This window comes from Simochromis diagramma, unplaced genomic scaffold (assembly GCF_900408965.1).
Source record: "Simochromis diagramma unplaced genomic scaffold, fSimDia1.1 OVJJ01000421.1, whole genome shotgun sequence".
In the NCBI taxonomy this organism is placed as follows: Eukaryota; Metazoa; Chordata; class Actinopteri; order Cichliformes; family Cichlidae; genus Simochromis; species Simochromis diagramma.
This window is the reverse complement of record NW_024387250.1, coordinates 7,415,402-7,435,745: the sequence shown is the minus strand read 5'-3', so window position 1 is coordinate 7,435,745 and position 20,344 is coordinate 7,415,402. Positions and strand designations below refer to the sequence as shown.

Genomic DNA, 20,344 nt, shown 5'->3' with positions numbered 1-20,344 from the left:
ACACCATTGCCAACTGTGATAATGAAGAGATTCCCAGAGTCTGGCGCCTATTAAGAATTTCAGAAACAATTAAGAGCCATTAGGTGCAATGATTCGTTTACAGAAAATGCGTGCAATTATGACAGTTCTTTCATCACAGTCAGACTTGTCAAGATAAACCCAAGGATTGCTTAAGATAGCTGACATAATAAATTATTGCACATGTTTTATTCAGGAATTTAGCTGCATTTAGTTTTGCATGAGTTTCCAATAAAACTGACACGTGTTTAAATTTCACTTGAATTTCAATTCGGAATTGAGAATAAAACTTCAAAATACCTTTTGGGCTTTTTTCTTAAGCCTATTTACACACACTCATAGGAACAAATCAGTAATACTCAGTAAAATCAGTGGGACAGGTTTTATTCATTGCCTTTTATTTAAAGAAAAAAATATATAAAAATATGAGGGGAAGAGACGTTAATTGGCAGCCATTTGTGCAGTTATGGATAATTATATGGATCTATGGCTAAATCTGGACAATATTGTAAGCGTATCCAAGTAATAGCATTGTTTATTCTGTTTTTATTGCTGTATGATCATGATTACATATTCCCGGAAGGGCCAATGAGGACATTTCCATCAGTCCTCCTGCATCTTTAGGTGATTTCATTTCTGATCACTCAGTGGCACTCTCACCCACCCCTGCAACAAAATAAAAAATAAAAAATGGATCCTGTAAACTGAGCATTTCAAGTAGCACTTACTCCCAGGCTGTGTAGTGCCCCAATGAACTGCTAAAATCAATATGTTATGTATACTTTCAGGATACAGACACTTATGTGTGGAGCTATGGCCACATTTGGGGTTTGGCTCTGGCAGTCAGGACAAATGAGGTGGGATTTCACATGCAGCCTGAGAGAAAAAATGTTGCCTGAGAATTTTTTTTTATGAAATAGTCCTCTTGCAATCAAATCTATATCACATTTAAAAAAAAAAAAAAAAAAAAAAAAAATATATATATATATATATATATATATATATATATATATAACAGCAGCTGGGCCAAGGCTGGCTGACAAAGAAATAGAGGAAGAAAGGGTTAGGAGTGAGAGAATAGACAGGTGATAAACGCAGGGCAGCAGTGACAGTAAAATGAGGGAACCACTTCAAGGAGGCGAGACAAATTCTCATCTTGTGTCTGCAGACAGGAGAGAGGAATTGGAAAAAAAATGTTTATAGCATAACAATGTAAGTGTTTCTTGAAGACAGCATAACAGGACACCATTCACCATGGTTTGGCATAAAACAATTGAGCAAATTGCAGAGCTCAACAGTACAGCACTGAAAAGAAGAGGAGGCAAACTCAGGAGGAAAATTGTTATGATTCTCAGATAAATGAAAATGCGTAATTAATCTGTGATATTCAAAACTGGATGCCTGAAAACGATGTCAAAATATTTTGATAATAAGACTGCAACAAAAAGCTATGCTTAGTATTGATTAATATGTCTCAATCTTTCTCAACTGATTGCAGAGTTCAAGGTGACATCGAATGTTTTGCTGTTTGCAACCCCAAAAATTCAGTTTACGATGATATGAAACAAAAAAAAAGCTTCAGATTTTCACAGGAGTTTTTACATTCTGTTTAGCATGATTTCAGGAATAGCTTAGTTAAAGTTTATTTGTTGTGTTGTTGATTTTCAGTAGAAAAAAAAGCCAAAAGTGCTCTATATTCAGGCTCTAAAAGACTATTGGGAATCTTGAAATTGATTCAGACCAGTCATCTGAAAGAGTGAGGTCACTGGCAGTCACTACTAACATAATCAGTGTGACTGATTATCTGTATGCTCCATCTTAATGACACTGGTGGAAAAGGCCGTATCAGACGTCATCTCAAAGACTCAGCTGTGCTCTCCACTTACAGTTATAACGCACATGAATGCTTTTGCATAACACTGGATAATATCATTCTTTTCAAATAACAGTTATATAATAACTAATTTTGAGAAGTATCAGGGTGCATAAATCATTTAAAGGGTGCAGAACAATGCATGTGTGCAAGGAACGATACGTACAGTGGTGTGTATTTGCCGCCATAGTATATGTCTTTCTAAAATACCTCATGCAAATATAATTAATATAAATATTAAATATAAATAATATCTCAAACATGGCACTGCCATTTTTACATTGGCTTCTTAATGTTTGAGAAATAATAATTTAAAGATACAACTAAATAAATTCCATCAATCCATCTTCTTACACTTATCCGGGCCCGGGACGCGGGGGCAGCAGCCTAAACAGAGAAGCCCAGACCTCCCTCTCCCCAGCCACCTCCTCCAGCTTGTCCTGGGGGAACACCAAGGCGTTCCCAGGCCAGCCGAGAGATATAATTTCTTCAGCGTGTCCTGGGTCTACCCCGGGGCCTCCTCCCAGTGGGACATGCCCGGAACACCTCACCCAGGAGGCGCCCAGGAGGCAGCACCAATCCGTCTGTCGATCTCTCGCTTCCTTCTTCCGTCACTCATGAACAAGACCCCAAGATACTTAACCTTCCCCACTTGGGGCAAAAACTTGTCCTCGACCAGGAGTGGGCACACCACCCTTTTTCAGCTGAGGACCATGGCCTCACATTTGGAGGTGCTGATTCTCATTTCCACCGCTTCACACTCTGCTGCGAGCCATTCCAGTGAGAGCTGGAGGCCATCGCCTGATGAAGCCAACAGAACCACATCATCCATGAAAAGGAGAGATGAGATTCTGAGACCACTGAAGTGAAAGCCTTCTGTCACTTGGCTGTGCCTAGAAATTCTGTACATAAAAATTATGAACAGAATCGGGGACAAAGGGCACTCCTGGCAAAGCCCATCACCCACCAGGAACAAGTCCAACTTATTGCTTTCGACTAGGGCTGGGCCATATCATACCGTTCACGGTAATACCGGTATAATGTCGGGCAACGATAAGAAAATGAAATATCGCAATAGAATATGGGTAAAACGCGCATGCGCAGTGCCTTTGTTTTCATACGCACATGGTGGAAAAAGCGTGCCAGCGACAGAGAATGAGAAGGGAGAAAGCGGATCGTTGAATGAAACGGATGAACCAGAATTGGTTTGTAAAAATGCTGCAACTTTAGTGGTGTGGAACTGGTTTAGCTTTCGTCCGTCAGATACACAACAAAGCACTATTTTTGGTAGCGCATGCTAGCGGGCCATCGTTATTACCGTGTTTATTGGAAAATATGGCACACTTAAAATCAATCCTTTGATTTTTCTGAAAATCGACAGTGCCCCTTATAATCCCGTGTGCCTTATGTATGAATTCTGGTTGTGTTTACTGACCTCGAAACGATTTTATGTGGTACACGGCGCTCGAAAATCTGTCAAATGTTTCAGTACGACTTTGCTAAGCTACGAACCTGCACCGCTTGATGGATTGTCAGAGCATTACGGCTACCATAGTCAGGAGCCTCGCGGAGTGATATGTACTGTGCTTCAGCATAGTATTACTGTATTGTGTGTGTGTATATGTCATGGTCCGTGATTTTCCCGGGTCGCCTTTTGTTGTTATAATAAAGTGTCATTTTCTGCTAGCGCTTGAGTCTGCGTTTGGATCCTTTTGTGCGCGCGCGCCGCGGCGCATGACAGTATAACCTCTTTTTACGTTTTGTGGATATTATACATGGTTATGCTGAGGATATGTCGGCCACTGGAAATGCGTTTTGGTTAAACTGTCAGCAAGGAATTTGCATTTGCACTGTTAAATCTTCATATAACTTTAATGCACATAAAAAACAGTTTAAGTGAAAATACGTTGATGTTTTTTTTTTTTTTTGCACTAATAAAGTTGTGGAGTTGTAAAGTATTTTGTCTAGTGTCAATTATATCGTCAGTTATATCGTTATCGCAAATTTTCAAATGTATATCGTGATAAATATTTTTGGTCATATTGCCCTGCTCTACTTTCGGCAAGCTCTTGCAACTGTTGTATAAGGATCGAATGGCCCGTAGCAATGGGCCAAACACCCAATTGGGGCCCGGAGCACCTCCTACAGGACACTCCGAGGGATACGGTCAAATGCCTTCTCCAAGTCCACAAAACACATGTGGACTGTTGGGCAAACTCCCATACACCCTTAAGTATCCTTGAGAGGGAAAAGAGCTGGTCCAGTATTTCATGACCAGGACAAAATCTGCATTGTTCCTCCTTTATCCGAGGTTCGACTAACGGACGAACTGTCTTTTCCAACACCTTGGCATAGACTTTCCCAGTGAGGCTGAACTAAATAAATTTAAAGACTAAATATATAGGCCTCATGTTTGCCATCAAGCGGGTAACTGTACCCCAGTGGATACTTTCACAGTTACAAGACAGTACTTTAATGTTTAAACTAATGCTTAGAAAATTTAAAAATAAACAGAGTAATGTGACTCTATATATATCCACAATAACAGAGTAACTAGCAGTAGTGGTGTGCGGATCGATACTGAAATATCGATTCTTCCGATACCAGTAATTTATGTTCTAGAATTGACTCTCATATTAAAATATAGATATTTTAGTACTTTGGGGTAAATTTGTAGTTTTTCATTAACAGGAACACCGTGGAAAGAAACTATATCATTCGGATCGTCTAAATTGGAAGGAACTACTTCCTCTTACGCCTTTCACAGTCATATGTGAAATATAAATGTATAAATGTGTCGCAGCCCCTGGCGTGCGCACTCACAACAATGGCTGAGTGTGAACGGAGTCATGTGAGTCATATGACCGTTTTTTTTTTTATTTCTACATGATAATTCTACATTATTAAGCAATATGAACAAGTAGTCTGATGTCCTGTAATCATTATGAAGCTATATTATTACGATTACATAATACAATTATATACAAATACATACAAATACAATGAAACATTAAATTTTTGTACAGAGTATCGCTATCGGATCAGTATCGTCAATACCACTCTGAATTTTACTTGGTATCGGATCGGAAAGGAAATCAGTGGTGTCGCACATCACTAACTAGCAGCCATGATAAAGTGTCAGAGCTTTGGCCCGATACATCTACATGGTGAACTACATATTAAAATAGGTGTGCAAAAAGTTAAAAATAGACATCCATAAGAAAGAGGATACACTTTTGAAATACTCAACTGCTACCGCCTCAAGTGCTTGTAGTTTAAGCTCTAATTTGAAACAGAGCATGGACATCAGTAACTCCGGGCAGAGTTGTAGCTGACATTTTTTATAGAGGTGACCAGGCTGAGACATCACTACCTTCGGGGATGACACATGAAATGGATGTGTTGTTATTTTTTTTCTTTCTGTCTGACAAACCCCTCTAGGTAAAATTGCTGTCTTTTGGTGACTCAATCCTGTCGTTTCAATTGAATTAAACAGCAAGGAGCTTTATATTGTAAGTTAAAGAGCTGCAATATTAGAGCGAAAACCCCAACGATAAGACAATCCCTTATGAGCAAGCACTTAGCTAAACTGTCTTTGAAGAGGAAGAGACCTTAGTTATTATGTGCTTATGTAGACGTGACTGACATTTAATGTACTGATGTTGGCTATAGTTATTTAAATACTATATTAAGTGCTGTTAAAATGTGCCCACGCAGGGGCAGATCCAAAAGGGGGGCACAGGGGGGTATCAACCCTATAGAAATATAATTGTCCCTCCTGCCCACCAGGCAGAGTACCTTTAAACTTAAAACCTGAGTATTTTATTCTGGTTTAATTTATTCATACTTTAAGTATTCCAACGTTATTCCTTTGCTCATCTATATTTTACAAACACCATTACAAGAAAATCCAGCCACTTTAAAATAAGACTGCTTATTATCATTTCAAAAGAACACATAATGAAGACTTATACTGAAAGGCTCATCTGAAGCAGCTGTGGCATTAGACTAAAAGGATTAAGAACCACTGATGCACTCTGCCTTTCTATTGTATAAATGTATTACATGCATATGTGTAGATTATATGCCGGGCTTTAGATATTCATCTCAAAGTGACATTTCTTTTCACTTAATCTTCATTAGCTGATTTTTTCCTCTTCCCGGCTAATGTGGATATGAAAAAATAAAAATAAAAGCACAAATCATAATATGATAAAAGATTTTCATTGCTCATGAATGACAGCCAAGCCTGAATCTGTCCTTTAAGATTAAAGGCTCAGTTTTCACATGTCTGTGTGTTGGGTTTGTGGGTCTTTGATTGTTTTTTCTCACCAATAACTTCTGAATGTAGAACTCCAGTGATCTTACTGCTAGGTGTTTAAGCCTGTTTACATGTCCTTGATTGTTTTATTTTTCAGCAACAAGTGGATGAATTATACTCTGTGGGGTTCATCTCTGTGTGCAGACCTTCTGAAAGCCACTTTAAATACATAAAAAAGCACAGAGTTGCCTAACAGTGTACTCAGTGGTGTTCACATTCTAGTCTGCATTTTGACAGGTGCTGTGTTAGAGGTCAAACTGTCTGCACACAATACAGACGAAACAAGACAGTCAGCAGGGGATTAATAATTAGCGATTTTTGTACCCGTTTTATGTGTAGTGCTAAAAACAGCACATGATAATGGAATTACATATAAAATATTAGGGGGCAATTTTCTAGAGACTTCTGAGAATCTTGTGAAAGAGTGATAGCTTAGCTGTATAACAGCCCTTCCTTCCGCCTCGGGTGAGCAAACAGTTGTCCTTCTAATCAGTCTGCATGTGAGTGTGTGTGTTTATTAGACTGTGCCTGCACAGTCTCAGGAATCACCCTCTCCAAAGTGAGTGATTCTTGTTTTGGCAGAATGAGATAGCTTACAGTGTGTGAGTATTTTGACTTCTTCTGTAATTGTTTCCTGCGTTTTTCGTCTCGTATTTCCACACCATTTCTTTTTGTGCACCACAGAGAAATACCAACAATGCTTTTGCTGCATTTAAACATTTCTCACAAAACAGCCTTCCACGTGGCACGGAATATTAAGCGTGGCATCACTTGTTTTCATTTCGTCTTTATTCAGTGTGTTTTCGTTGTGATTAAAATCAACTGGAGGCAGGATTTAAAAGCACCCGTGCAACAGAAATCGTTACTGGTGTGCATTTTGAGAGCAAGAGTGAGAGTGCTTTCATGTATGGTAATTTTTCTATAAGTCCTGTTTAATTCTAAAACACTGACACAGCTGTGATCAGTCAACTCGGCAAGTATGTTTGCATGCTAATATAGAGATTATGTTGGACCAGGTGTTAGCGTTGGCTTTTCAATAATTCTTACAAATGTTAACAGCATTAGCCATATTTGGCATCTAAGTGAATAGCTTTGTCTTTCTGGGGATATATTACAAGCATAGTCATTAGTTTTTAGAAGTAGTAGCACATAGCTTCTCTCTTGTTCCCTTTCCCAAATGTTTATAAGGCAGATGTAAGTGCTACTCTGTTCTCCGTAGTGAGCTAGACAGGTTTCGATGCAGGACAAACTATAACCTCATTCATCTGTGCGGATGTTTAGACACAGCTAGCTGTTATAGTCTTTGCTATCTTGAGGCTGCCTATTTTTAGTAGTTGCTTGTATCTAGTAACCAGTGAGGTTATGATTCTGTTGTGTGAGATAAAGAAACACAGTTAACTGAGAGGGCTAAGTGTTTGGTTTTTTTTCTCTTAAAATGTTTGTCTTATGTAGCCATGATTTTAAATTTGACATATCATTATGGTTTAAATATAATTTCCAAATATGATAATAGATTAGTTGCAATAAAGCTCAGAAGATGCAAGAAGCAGAGGAAGTGAACGTGGATGAGTTTAAATACCTGGGTCAAAACATCCAAAGCAACAGTGTGCAAGAGAGGTGAAGAAGAGAGTGCGGGCAGGGTGGAGATGAGTGTCGGGGGCGGTTTGTGACAGAAGGGTCACAGCGTGAGTGAAAAGGAAGATGTTGGTGAGACCTGCCTATGATGTGTGGTTTGGGGAGGTTGGCAATAACAAAAAGACAAGAGGCAGAGCTGAAGTTTCTTTGATTTTCATTGGGATGGACAAAATTACACATGAGTGTGGCATCAGAGGGACCACTCAGGTTGAGGAGTTTGGAGCCAGAATTAAAAAGACACAAGATTGAGATGGTTTGGATGTTGAAGGAGGGATAGTGGATATATTTGTTAAAGGAAGTTGAAGATGGAGCTGCCAGGCAGGAGGAAATGATGAAGACGTTAATGGGGTTTGTGGATGTATTGCAGGAGGACAGGCATCATCTGCATGTTTATGTGGTGGCACGCATTAGGAAACTAAACATGAAGCTTTAATCACTTCCAGCTTCACACTTTTATCCGTGGCCTCTGCTTCAACAATTTTTCATGATAAAAGTTTGAAATAATCCTTTCTCTTATGCTGGGCCTTGGTGCAACCCCTCCATTTATCCACTGTCTGAAACAAGCTGTTTTAGCTTCTCCCCCTTTAAGGACACATTTCCCTTTGAGGCAACTTTCTGAAATTGAAGGTTTGAACAGCATGTGGGATGGGTTGCATTGCTCATAGCCACAGCTGGTTCATATGTGCATCAAACAGAACTGAGAGTAGAAAAAAATATCTGGAAGAGAGTGTTTAAAGTGTTTAGTATAAAAATTCAGCTTTTGGCTCACAGGGATTGAGCATATATAAGCTGACCTCAGTATTACGAGCTTTGGTTATGTTTAATATAAGCACACACAATATGTACACTACACCTCAGCAAGGTTAGGCGATGCTGAGACGCATAATGTGCAGAGGTCACCGACTTTCTGCAGAGTCAATTGCTACAGACCTCCAAACTTCATGTGGCCTTCCGATTTGCTCAAGAACAGTTCATATAGAGCTTTATGGAATAGGTTTCCATGGCTGAGCCGCTGTATCCAAGCCTTACATCATCAAGTGCAATGCAGAGCGTTGAATGCAGTGGTGTAAAGCATGCCGCCACTGGACTCTGGAGCAGACGTGATGGCAACCTGATGGAGAAGTCGACACTGTGACAAGTGTAAAGTTTGGTGGAGGTAGGGTTATAGTGTAAGCTTGTTCTTTAGGACTTGGGCAGGGCCCTTAGTTACAGTGAAAGGAACTCTTAGTGCTTCAGCATACAAAGACATTTTGGACAATTTCATGCTCCTAACTTTGTGGGAACAGTTTGGGGATGGCCCCTTCCTGTTCCAGCATGACTCTGCACCGCTGCACAAAGCAATGTCCATAAAGACATGGATAAACGAATTTGGTGTGGGAAAAATTGACTGGCCTGCATAGTCCTGGCCTCAACCTGAGAAAACAACTTTGGGATGAGTTAGGGTGGAAACTGCAAGCCAGGCCTTTTCATCCAACATCAGTGTTTGACCTCACAAATGCACTTGTAGAAGAACACTGAAAAACCCCATAGACACACTCCTAAACCCTGTGGAAAGCCTTTGCAGAAGAGTTGAAGCTGTTTTAACTACAAAGGGTCGGCCAACATCTTATTAAACCCTATGACTTAAGAACGCAGTGTCAGTCAAGTTCAAAAGACGACTGAATACTTTTGGCAATATAATGTATTTGACAGAACACGAGGATACTGTTGAATTAGTTAAATATGACCTGTTATCTTGTTTTGAAGAGGCTCTTGGGATTTTTTTTTAATAGATTGTGATGTAAAGTTTGTTAAAATATGTTGCTCCACATTGTTTTCTGAGGCAGAGTGTCACTTTGAGGTTATGTATCCTATAGTGCACCGAAATATGGGGTAAAATATGGACCTGGTCCACTGCCAAGTTATTTCACACTTTAGTATTTGAAATTGGAAAGTGAGGAGAGACACACATTTGCTGAAGATGCTACACGCTGCGCTGAATACAGAGGTGACCTCAGAGAGCAATAGAAGTATGTTTATATGCATTCAATCTATAACGTGAAGAATTGCTACACCTCTTAAGAGGAACAACAAACGGGGAGGGTGTTGAGCCTGAGCACCATCATTAGGCATGGCTGGAAAGAGAAGGATGGATAACAAGGTTCCTTTGAATCAGGAAAGCAAGTGAGCACGTTCTTAACAAGGAACGCAGAAGTGCCATCTATTGTGCTGCTGTTTTTCCTGTCTTCTGTGCTTCAGAGTACTAATTAAAGGTGCATCCATTGACAAAGGCATATAAATCAAAATAAAAACGTGAAATGTAAAAAGAAATGGTAAATGACCGGTATAATTTATGCAGGCAGGTGGAAAGCAATTAGGCAGAAAAACGTAACACAAATAATTGTGACTGGCAAATAATAATGAAATGAAGGGGGGTAAGACTGACATGTTCATAATAACGTCAAGCAAATTATTTTTTCTGTAAAAGTTAAGGCGCTATCATCTCATGGCAATGTATGCAGGCCACACTGTGCTGGGATAAAGCATTTCATTGGATAAATGAAAGAAAAGGAAGAAACGGGGACACTGAGAAGAAGATGGAAAGAATGGCTTTGGCAGATAAAATTCCTGTGGGACTGTGTGGGGGAAAAATCTTCTCTGTTTCCATGGCTGCCATGGTAACACTGTTGCCAGAGTGCAGCAAGAAACGTGATGGTGAAATGGTGAGGCTGGCTGGGAAGTCCCCACCTACCTGTTTGAAATCACAGTTGCTGCGATGGGCGCTGTGTGCAGTTTTACCCTGACGTCTTTATCCAAAACTTGACAGTGTGACTTCTTTCAGTTGAATGAAGCCCTCTGAATTTTGACGTACAGTGTGTTAATGGACGCCCGGAGTTTGTGGTTGTTTTTATGTGTGTTTTGATTATGGGCCCCTGCTGGTGTTGTTTTCCTGACTCTCTGTTGGAGCGCAGGTGTGAGCCCGGAGCTAGATGCTCTTCTTGGGTTCTAGATGGCTTAAAAGGTTAAAACGCCCAGAGCGGAAACCTCAGACAGCAGCATTTAGTCAGAAAGAAAACAGCTCTGCAGGTGTGACTTCAGACAGCTGCTTTTCTTGAACATTTTTATCCTAATAGTCTCCTGTGACATTATAGGCAGGCAGCGTCAGTGTTGCTTCCAGGGAATTTTGGCTGATTGAGGACAGCTTCTACTTGTTTTGCGTTATCCAGGTCACATTTGCATCACTTCTCTTTATTATACAAAGGACTAATTTGATTTACCAAAGTAGTTATTTGCTGCTGAAGTTGTATGACAGTGTAAGTTCTAAAAATGGCATTTTGAAAAGTTTCTTCAGATGGATTATCAGCACAGAAAATCACAGCACAGATCAGATTTATAAGCTGCTGCTGCTTTTATTTCTCTGCACAAAACTTAGGGAAACCTAAAAGCTAATTGTTCTCAGAGCAAACCAAAGCATATGACTCATGCCCTTGCTTATGTTATGGACTAAGTAGTTCTATGAGCATGTTGTCTATGGAAAATAAATTTTAAAAGAAAATAATAAATGCGGTCTACAAAATAAAAGCCGACCAGTGTGGAGCAAAAATTCTGCTTTTAAAGGTGATTTATGCAGAGAGGGAACAACATTTTGGAAATGACAAAGTGAATGACCTAAATTTGAATATATGTATCTGCCCAGATTAAATACAACCATCAAAAAGAGAGGACGCATCTGTTGCCCCCGTGTGCTGCCAACCTGTGGAGTTAAGCTATATGGGTTTCCCCTGGGTGATGCATTATCCTCCCACAGTCCAAAGACTAACTGATGATTCTTAATTGGGTGTAGGTGTGTTTCTCTCTGTGTTAACCCTGTGGATGGACTGCCAGCTTATCTGGGATGTTCCCCACCTATCGCCCTCTGGGCTTACACGGGCTGTTTCCGCCCCATGGTAGCAGTAAAAAAAATGGATGGACAGTAAAAACATTATTAGGCATTTTTGAATTATTGAACCAAAGTTGAAGTTCTTTATCTATGCATGAAAATTAGTCTCTGGTTGGAAGAGATTCAAAAATTTGTAGAAGACGTAGAAGAAGAGAATTAAATATTAAACTGAAAAGTATGTGCCGTTTACATTTTTAAAAACAATTCATAGGTTATAATGACAAATGGAAGAAGGGTGAGCGGAGGTTTGTAGCAAATGTACTTGTCAATCATAGATCCAAACAAATAATAATAGTAATAATAATAAAGGACATGAAGACTATACATTTCTCCACCCATAAGCTTAATTTGCTCATTAGATTTTATTCCATGTAAACAGGCATAGCCAACATGTCTTCTCCAGCAAGCTTCAATCAATTTATATTTTAAGGAATTTTATATCTTTTCTAATTAGGCAAATTATGTATGTTATGTAATGATTAACATTTAGTTGGAAATTTGGCTCATTTGGCCCAAATATATTTCATGTGAAAAGTGCTGCTAATAATCCATCCATACATACATCCATCCATTCTTTACTACTACAGATATCTATCTCTCTATAACAGAGCTTACTGGGTTTTTTTTTTTCAATGGCAGGTAAACAAGTGCATTTAAAGAGGGCGATTAATCAGAAATACAACAAAACAGTGTAAGAACTAAAGCTGCCCTGGCTGCTACTAGCATCGCAATAAACCTAACCAGAGGGATAATACATCTTATGAGTTTACCAGTATGTTTGAAATAGCAGCGCAAATGGAGTGTGCAAAGGACTGAGGGCAAGATAATTACACACACAGAGTTGTAGAGAGTAAAGCTGTCATTTAAATGTTTAGATGTTATAACAGTTAAAACAACGATAATTGTTTTTGTTTTTTTCAGATAGGCTGCCCAAACAGAGAAAGACATTTATAATCTTAAGGCAGCTCATTAGTTTGGCTAATGTTTGTATGATTATACTTTTCCCCCTATAATGAACAACTTCTTCGGAGATTTTACAGGACATGAGCAGGACTCCTGCAGAGTAAAGACTCTGCTTGTCAAAATAATTGCAGTTTCATCCAGAAAAAAAAGGAGGACGAATGGTTTCACAAATACACAAGGCAGACTGCGCACACACTTTCTGCCATTCAGGCAGTCTCTCACACACAAAGTCATACAAGTACTCATCACAACATTCAGTCAAAGAAGGAGGGGTGGGTTTTGAGAGGGGTGGGGGGATTATCACTTGGTATTTTTTTCGATTGATATTTTTGGGTGCAGAGAGTCGATGTTCCTGCCTCAGTGGGATGCAAAACATCAGGCTCGAGTGACAGAAAGCCTTATGAATTCCTTGTTGTTGTCAGAGCTAATGTAATAATTTTTGTGTACATTCTAAAATTGTAACTCATTCAGTGGGAAATTATACTGTGTTGTAAAATGACTAAAATAGTTATTGTTATGTCTTTCTCTCAGGATATTTTGCTGCCTGGAAAAAAAAATGATATTCCGTTGTGCAGTTCAGAGAACTAGCTACATAGAGAAAAGTGTCTGATACAACCTGGACAACTGCCTAAAAATAACTTGCTGATGAATAGCAAACACACTTCATTTCCTCCATTTGATTTTCTGCAGCGGGGCCGACTGAAATTTATCAGGTTATTCAAACTGATTTCCTCTGCGGCTAATAATTTATGGTTGATTGTCTGTAATGACGAAGGCAACAAACAATTAAAATTTATCTCGCGAACCAACGACAAAGCAATTTACACAGAAAAGGTTGTTTCCTTTTATCGGAGTTCAGAGTGAGGGAATGAAAATAAATATGTATGCAGTGACATCTGGAACTTATGTAACAGCACTTGTGTCATCATGAGAAATCTGTGTAGAAAAGAGGCGATGAAGTTATTTTAAAGAATGTGTATGAGACAGCAGACAGATCTTAAATTTGATGGGGTTTTTTCATCTCTTATGTGAGATACTTCATTTTTGCATTTTCTGAAGGCACTCCTTCCTCCTCACTGCAGGCTTAAGGTTACTGCATGTTTGTTCGGCCTCCACCGTGCACACCTGCCACCAGTGATGTTTGTCAGCACAGCTCAAGCATATGACTCATATCATCACTTTCATCCCATAGTAAGCTCCTCTAAAATCCTCTCACTTTGTGTAGTATATGCAGGTAGCCCTTTAAGTAGTTCCAGCATCTCTGTGATGATCTGACTTCCATCCGTCAATCCATTGCCAGTCCATTGCAAGGCTTATACAGAGAGACAGACAACCATTCACATTCACGTTCACCAATTTACGGTGACCAGTTAAATTCACTTGCATGTCTGTGGACTGTGGTTCTGTAGTCAGAGAGAAAGTTTCTTCATTAACTTGTTAAATATTTAGAAAATTCAAGAGTCAACCATAAGGAAAGACACAAATTCAGGTATAGCTACTAGCAGATATGTTCCAAAGCCTTCAGTGATCCCTGACCTTTTCCTTACCACAAACATTTATGCATTAATGGAAATATTATCTTGACAGCTTTGGAAGTTGTTCTGCCTTTGTTTCTGACGAGGAAGTAGTAACCTTTTCTCTCAACTTTTTATCTAGAGCTATCGCGTGGTTAAGGTTTATATTGGCCAATACTATGCTCTATTACCAAATACCCTCAAAATCAGTGAAACATTATAGCTGCTAGATGGGCAGAACAAAATGCCAAGTGCTCACAGAGCTCTTGGAACAGATATAGACTTCTTTTCCTCTGATTAATCTAAACATGGTTTGAAAATAGTAAGGAATGACAGTGTCATCCGTCATGACTGACTGTCCACATATACAGCACAGCCCATCTAGAAGCTGTAATACTTCTTTCAAAGACTATGATGAGGTGATGAGATCACAGGCTTCCAGTTTAAGATGTCAAAGTTTTTAGTGTATGTACCAGAAAGTTTACTGTTTCGCTTCAGGCACGAATACCAAGAAGCCTGCAAAAAGAGAGACAACTTTAAAATGATATAACAGAATACTTAAAGTGAAGAAACGCCAGTCATTTTAATTTAAATGATAAACAAACGTGATCAGTTGTGCCTGAGGATTAAAGCTTGGAGGTGAGGTTTGTTATGAAGATGAAGTGGTAAATGTTTTCTCTGTAAAACAGAGAAAGATAAAGTCACGCTTTTAAGAATACTCCTCTTCAATATCATGACTCCCACATGTTTAGGTGCCAGACGTACTTTTTATCTTAATAAAAGACAGAGATAGCAGAAAATAAATGTATCGTTCTTTTAAAAAGAACAAAAAAAGAAGAAAAAAAAAATTTGCTCTCCTCTGGTTTCTATACAGCATGGGGTGAGTGAACATTGTGGGTGGATGGCAGGTGGAATGAGCTCAATATTTCTCAAGCAGCTGCTGCTCCAAGTCTATAGACTCCCACATGACGCGACTATTGGCAGAATTGGCAGCTGGAGGTCGCCAAGCCAGTCAGTTTTCTGTGTTGAGATTCATTGAAAACACAGTGTCAACCTGCAGTACAGACACACAGTACTCCTGCTTCTCCTGCACTGCTGTGTTCCTTTAAGCCACTGTAGTGATAACTAGGATTTTAACCATAATTATGAGTAGAATTCCTCTAATATTTTCTTATTTCCTAGGGCTCAGTGACATTGTCTGGCATAAATGACCTGTCCTGTTTTCTCACGCTCTAAAGAGCTCATCTAGATGTAATCAGACTCGGCTGATGTTATTAATGACTTGGGGGGGAAAGAGATTACACTCTTCCACCCTGAAGCCTTAACAGCATTACTCTCGTAAGACTTGTAGGAAGACATAAGCAGTAGACCTTACGTCATGTTGGGATTTTAACTGTGCCTGTGACTACGTGTGAGTCAGTGAAAAGAAAATCGTTAATAATCTCATCTTTGGGTACGCAAAGACAGGGAGTTAAGGAGAAAATGTCAAAGACAGAAGCATTTTTAGAGTCATGGCGAAAACCAATTCGATTGCCCTCAAACCCAAACATTACCACAGCATTCCTGCGTGGAAATTCTTATGGTGGGTGCTCTCGCTAATTAGTTTAGAGACACCGCTTATTCTCTCAGAGCGGTATAACCCCAGGTTGATTATCTACAAGTGCTAAAATGACACATCGCAGGCGAGCACGCCCTAATATCCCACATGGAAGCAAAACCATATTATGATTATTATCTCCCAGGTTTTCCAACACAGTTTCTTCGCAGTGTGACAATAATTTGATTACAGGTATGGTAGCGTTGTGAAACTGCAAGAAGGACAAGCAAACAAATCTGTGTCTGTGTATACATGAGCGTTGTGTCAAAATACACATCATCATCATCTGTCCTGATCTTAATATGGCTAGAAAGTGTAGATTATAAATGCAGAAAACACAAACACAAAAAAAGAAAGAAATAGAAAGAAAGAAAGAGAAAGACAGAAAGAGAGAGAAAGAAAGAAAGCTAATTTTAGCTCTTTTTCTGTCCAGTGCTGTTTACATGGCCCTTTACATTGAGCAGTGGTTTTTGCAGATATATTTCCTGTCACACTTCACTGCTTGAAACTCTGGTCTAATCTTTAAGTACCACTTTCTTATAGTCTTGAGGTGCTTTTGGACAGGAATGTGGATTTTCTGCAGTGCCAATAGCTAATGCTTTATACTTTATACTAAAACAATTCAAGACTACATTCACAGAAATGGAGAGTTGTGATTTTCCCAAACCCTAGACTGTCTGGCTATGGATTGGTCAGATTCATGACCAGATTTCTCATCATATGTTTATGTATAATTTAATGAGGCAAAAAAAAAAAAAAGATTACCCAAACAAACACACATGGAGCATTTGCATAATGCCCCAGGCTGAAATTCAGTTACATTGAATTATGGCTATGCCAAGTGAATGAGTCTCTCCGCTGCTTATGTGCTTTCTCTTCTATCTTACTGGCGGTATCCATACATGTGTTGTTTCTCAGAGTTTTCCATTTCAAGCACAGATCCACCTTTTTGGGATTATGCATGCCAGAGGAGGTAGTTAGCCAGTTTTGCAAATCTTCACAATCAAAACTGTTCATCTGTTATCACAAATAATTGAAGGGTGTGGGATTACAATCACTCCATCAAAGAACAGGAAGGAAAGGAGGAGCATGATCAGATGATAACGTCCTCAGCTGTGGGCCAGGAGGGGCGTAAATGGTCATCCTTTATTCTGAGGTCGGATTGCATTCAGCTTAGAAGAGCTTTGAAGGGCAAAGGGAGATATGTGTTCAGCAATATTCAACAGTATGTTATACTGAGGTTAGCAGTTTAGTTTAATAATAAAAAATATAGAATCTAAAATCTTTTAATTCAAAAAATTAACAATACATACAAATACCAGCTACTGTATAATTTTAGATACAGTGCAACACAAATCAGCTGTATATTACACATATGTGATCTGCACCAGCAAATATGTCTTTTTCCCCCCTGTGTAAACCCACACACTGGCAGATTGCAGGTTTGTGCATGTTGAGAGGCCACTTCCACAGTGTTGACAGGACTCAGTTTTTCACAAAAGCAGCAATTTTACCACACTTGATCCCCACATCCGCATATCCTGGAAACTGTGCCTCCACTGTCTGCATGACAGCATGTGTGCTCTGGGTGTCAATTGACACATATGAAATAGTCCACAAACACTGCCTTTGTGGTATATTGAAGACAATGTTTTCAGTGCTTTTTTTTTGGATGCTTATACACCATATTTTAAACTTCTCAGAACTATATCCACTGCAAACTAGAAGAGAACAGACTGGGATTTCACAGATGTTGATATAATCCAAGACTATGATCACAATAAGTGGGCCAGATGACATAACAGCAATGCATTGACTGTAGCAACAGGCTTTTATGATGTACAGTCTACATTTACCTATAGGCAGTCATTTTTGTCAGGTCAGAGAACTGAATTGAATTCAGCTGTCCACCTCTTGAATAAACACTGCTGAAGCTATGGTGGGCTGCGGCTAAACTCCTCTAAACAATTCCCAGATATCATCCTTGCATGTCTCCAGTACAGCCCGGGGAGCTTTGTGCATCCAGAAAGCGGTGAAGCTAATGGTCGACAACCCATGAGCATTAAGACATTCATCTTCACCCTGAGTACAGGATAACTAGCTCCCTCAGTCTCACCGCAATTTAGCCAAGCCTTCAAATAATAAGTTTACCTACTGCAGTCTGCTGCGGGCCTCTTACATATCTTATTTCCCAGTGCCCTATACTCCCACTTACTGCAAAACCACTCTATTGCACAGTGGGCAATGATTTCAGACTTCCCACTCTTGCTGCTGCTTATGGGTCAGATTAGAAGGCTATTCTAATAATTTCTCTTTTGACCTATTTCCATATGCCAGATTTGACCCGTTTGCGGTCTGCTTTGGAGGCATTTGTCCCCACCTCATGAGCACATTACCATCTGGATAAGACACAGTTTCTTCCAAATATGGTTAAAATGTTATATAGTGACACCTTTCTTCTTACAAGAAGAATCGCAGTGCTGTGAAAAAATTCTGTTTATATTTTGCCATCAAGGATTAAATCCACGATGCCAAAAATTTATTGAAGTGTACATGTTTATGTGAGTGTGTTTGCATCTATGTGAACAGTACTGCATTTGTGTATGTGTATTAATAAATAGACATACCTGTGTGTTTCTTTGAGTATATACATCTTAGGTTTAATCTGTTCTTGCACAGTATGGTTACATAATTATAGACACGTGTTTCTATATATATTTTTATTTCACGCTGAGTGTTTAGGAGGGTTCTACTTGTAGAAACAGTTTCTAAGTCTCGAAGTAAAACAGTGTCAGGCTCTGTAATGAGGGCACCTCTCCTGTGGTTTGGCCCGATTTTAAATGGCTGCTAAACTCCTGGTTTGCAGATTGGTGGTGAATGTGAGAGTTTATACATTTGTGTATATATGGTAAATAATAAATGGACTGATACTTACATATTGACTTGCCTCTCTAGCAGAGCAGTCAAATCACTTTCCATTACACGACTTAGTCGCCCGTTGGCACACAAATGAAGACAGGCTTTTTATTCTATGCCTTTGAGAGCTTTGAGTAACATTCACACTCTGATCCGATGGATGGATCAGGGACGACCTGGGGTTCAGCATCTTGCCGAAGGACATTTTGAAATGCAGACTGGATGGGCCAGGGATCAAACCAGTGACCTCTCAATTGGTGTCTAATGTTAATGAGAGAAATTAAGGTGTGAGGAGAAGGCAACTCTCTCTCTCTCACACACACACGCACACACACACACAGTCGTGTTTTAATTTCTTAGTAGGGACATCTAATCGACATAATGATTTCCCTAGCCGCTTCCCCTCAAAAATAAAAATGAATGCCTGATGCTAACCCTTGGCCTAAACCTAACCATAACCTAATTGTAAACCTGACACTAAAACCCCACTGTGAGTCCCACAAATGCCTTCAAACTCATGGGGAGAGGCATTTTGTCCCCATAACGCTGTTGGTCCCCACAAGTATAGTAACATTCCAATTTCTGGTCCCCACAAAGATATGTAAACATGGTACACACACACACACACACACACACACACACACACACACACACACACACACACACACACACACGCACGCACACACAAAGAGATGCCCTAACTAAAGTAACATTATTGATTATTACCCAAATTATTTTTCATCTTTCCCTAATGGTTAATCCACCAGTGAACTCTTTAATTGAAATTATATTTTTGATGCAAAAACATCATCATTGTTGCTATTCATTAAAAAAAGCAGAAAAAAGCAGTTAATACATTATTATTTTTTGATTAATATGTAAATTTACAGTGATTTTCTTCCATTCTTGAACAGAAAAATTAATTTTAGTTAAAGGTTATGCTTTATTAATTTCTAACTTGTTAGAGAAGTCCAGTATGCTAGCTCGAATGTGGGTATAAAAATCTGAATTTGGGTCAGTAAATTCAGTAACTTACATGTTTTTATCACTTACAGTTCAACAGCAGTGCAAAGATTGATGTTGTATTGCTGCAAGTGCATTTGTCCTGAAGTCACTTTTTTTCATCATCCTAATAATCTCAGCCATTCTCAGCAGTTCTTGCCTAACTTGTGATGTGTACCCTAGCAATTTTCCTCACATAAAAACACTAAAATCTATAAAATATTCCCCTAAAAAAGCACACTGTTTTGTTGACACAAAACATTAGTTTCCTGTGTGTGTGTCTGTGTGTGACTGTGTGTGTGAGTGAATGCATATCACATTTATTAAGTGTCACACATACACTGTACGTGTTAAACTACTCCTGCAGTGACACGTTGATTCCTTATTAGCTGCAGACGCGCTGTTCTGCAGCTAAGCCTGCACACTGACTTCTCTGTTAGTGCCAGTAAGTGAAAAGTATTTTGTCTCTAATCAATAAATACAACACCATTATTAACAAAACTTGATCTTATATCTTTAAATCTCTGCACAGAAGGGTCACACTGCATTTTCAGGCACACACATACACACTGATAAAATACTAAGG

At 39.2% G+C, this 20,344-nt stretch overlaps 1 protein-coding gene across 4 annotated transcripts in view; it reads left to right on the top strand.

Annotated features, from left to right (window-relative positions):
- LOC120714821 (cGMP-dependent protein kinase 1) overlaps nucleotides 1-20,344 on the top strand; it is a 96,073-nt gene that overhangs the window by 41,128 nt on the left and 34,601 nt on the right. The window contains exon 1 of one of the 4 annotated variants that reach the window (XM_040001315.1): nucleotides 4,661-6,677. The exons of 2 other annotated variants lie outside the window; for them this stretch is intronic. The gene's annotated coding sequence lies outside the window, so the exon portion shown is untranslated. Of the gene's footprint in view, nucleotides 1-4,660; nucleotides 6,815-20,344 lie in introns of those variants that run through there. One more of the 4 variants, XM_040001314.1, reaches the window with a different exon arrangement.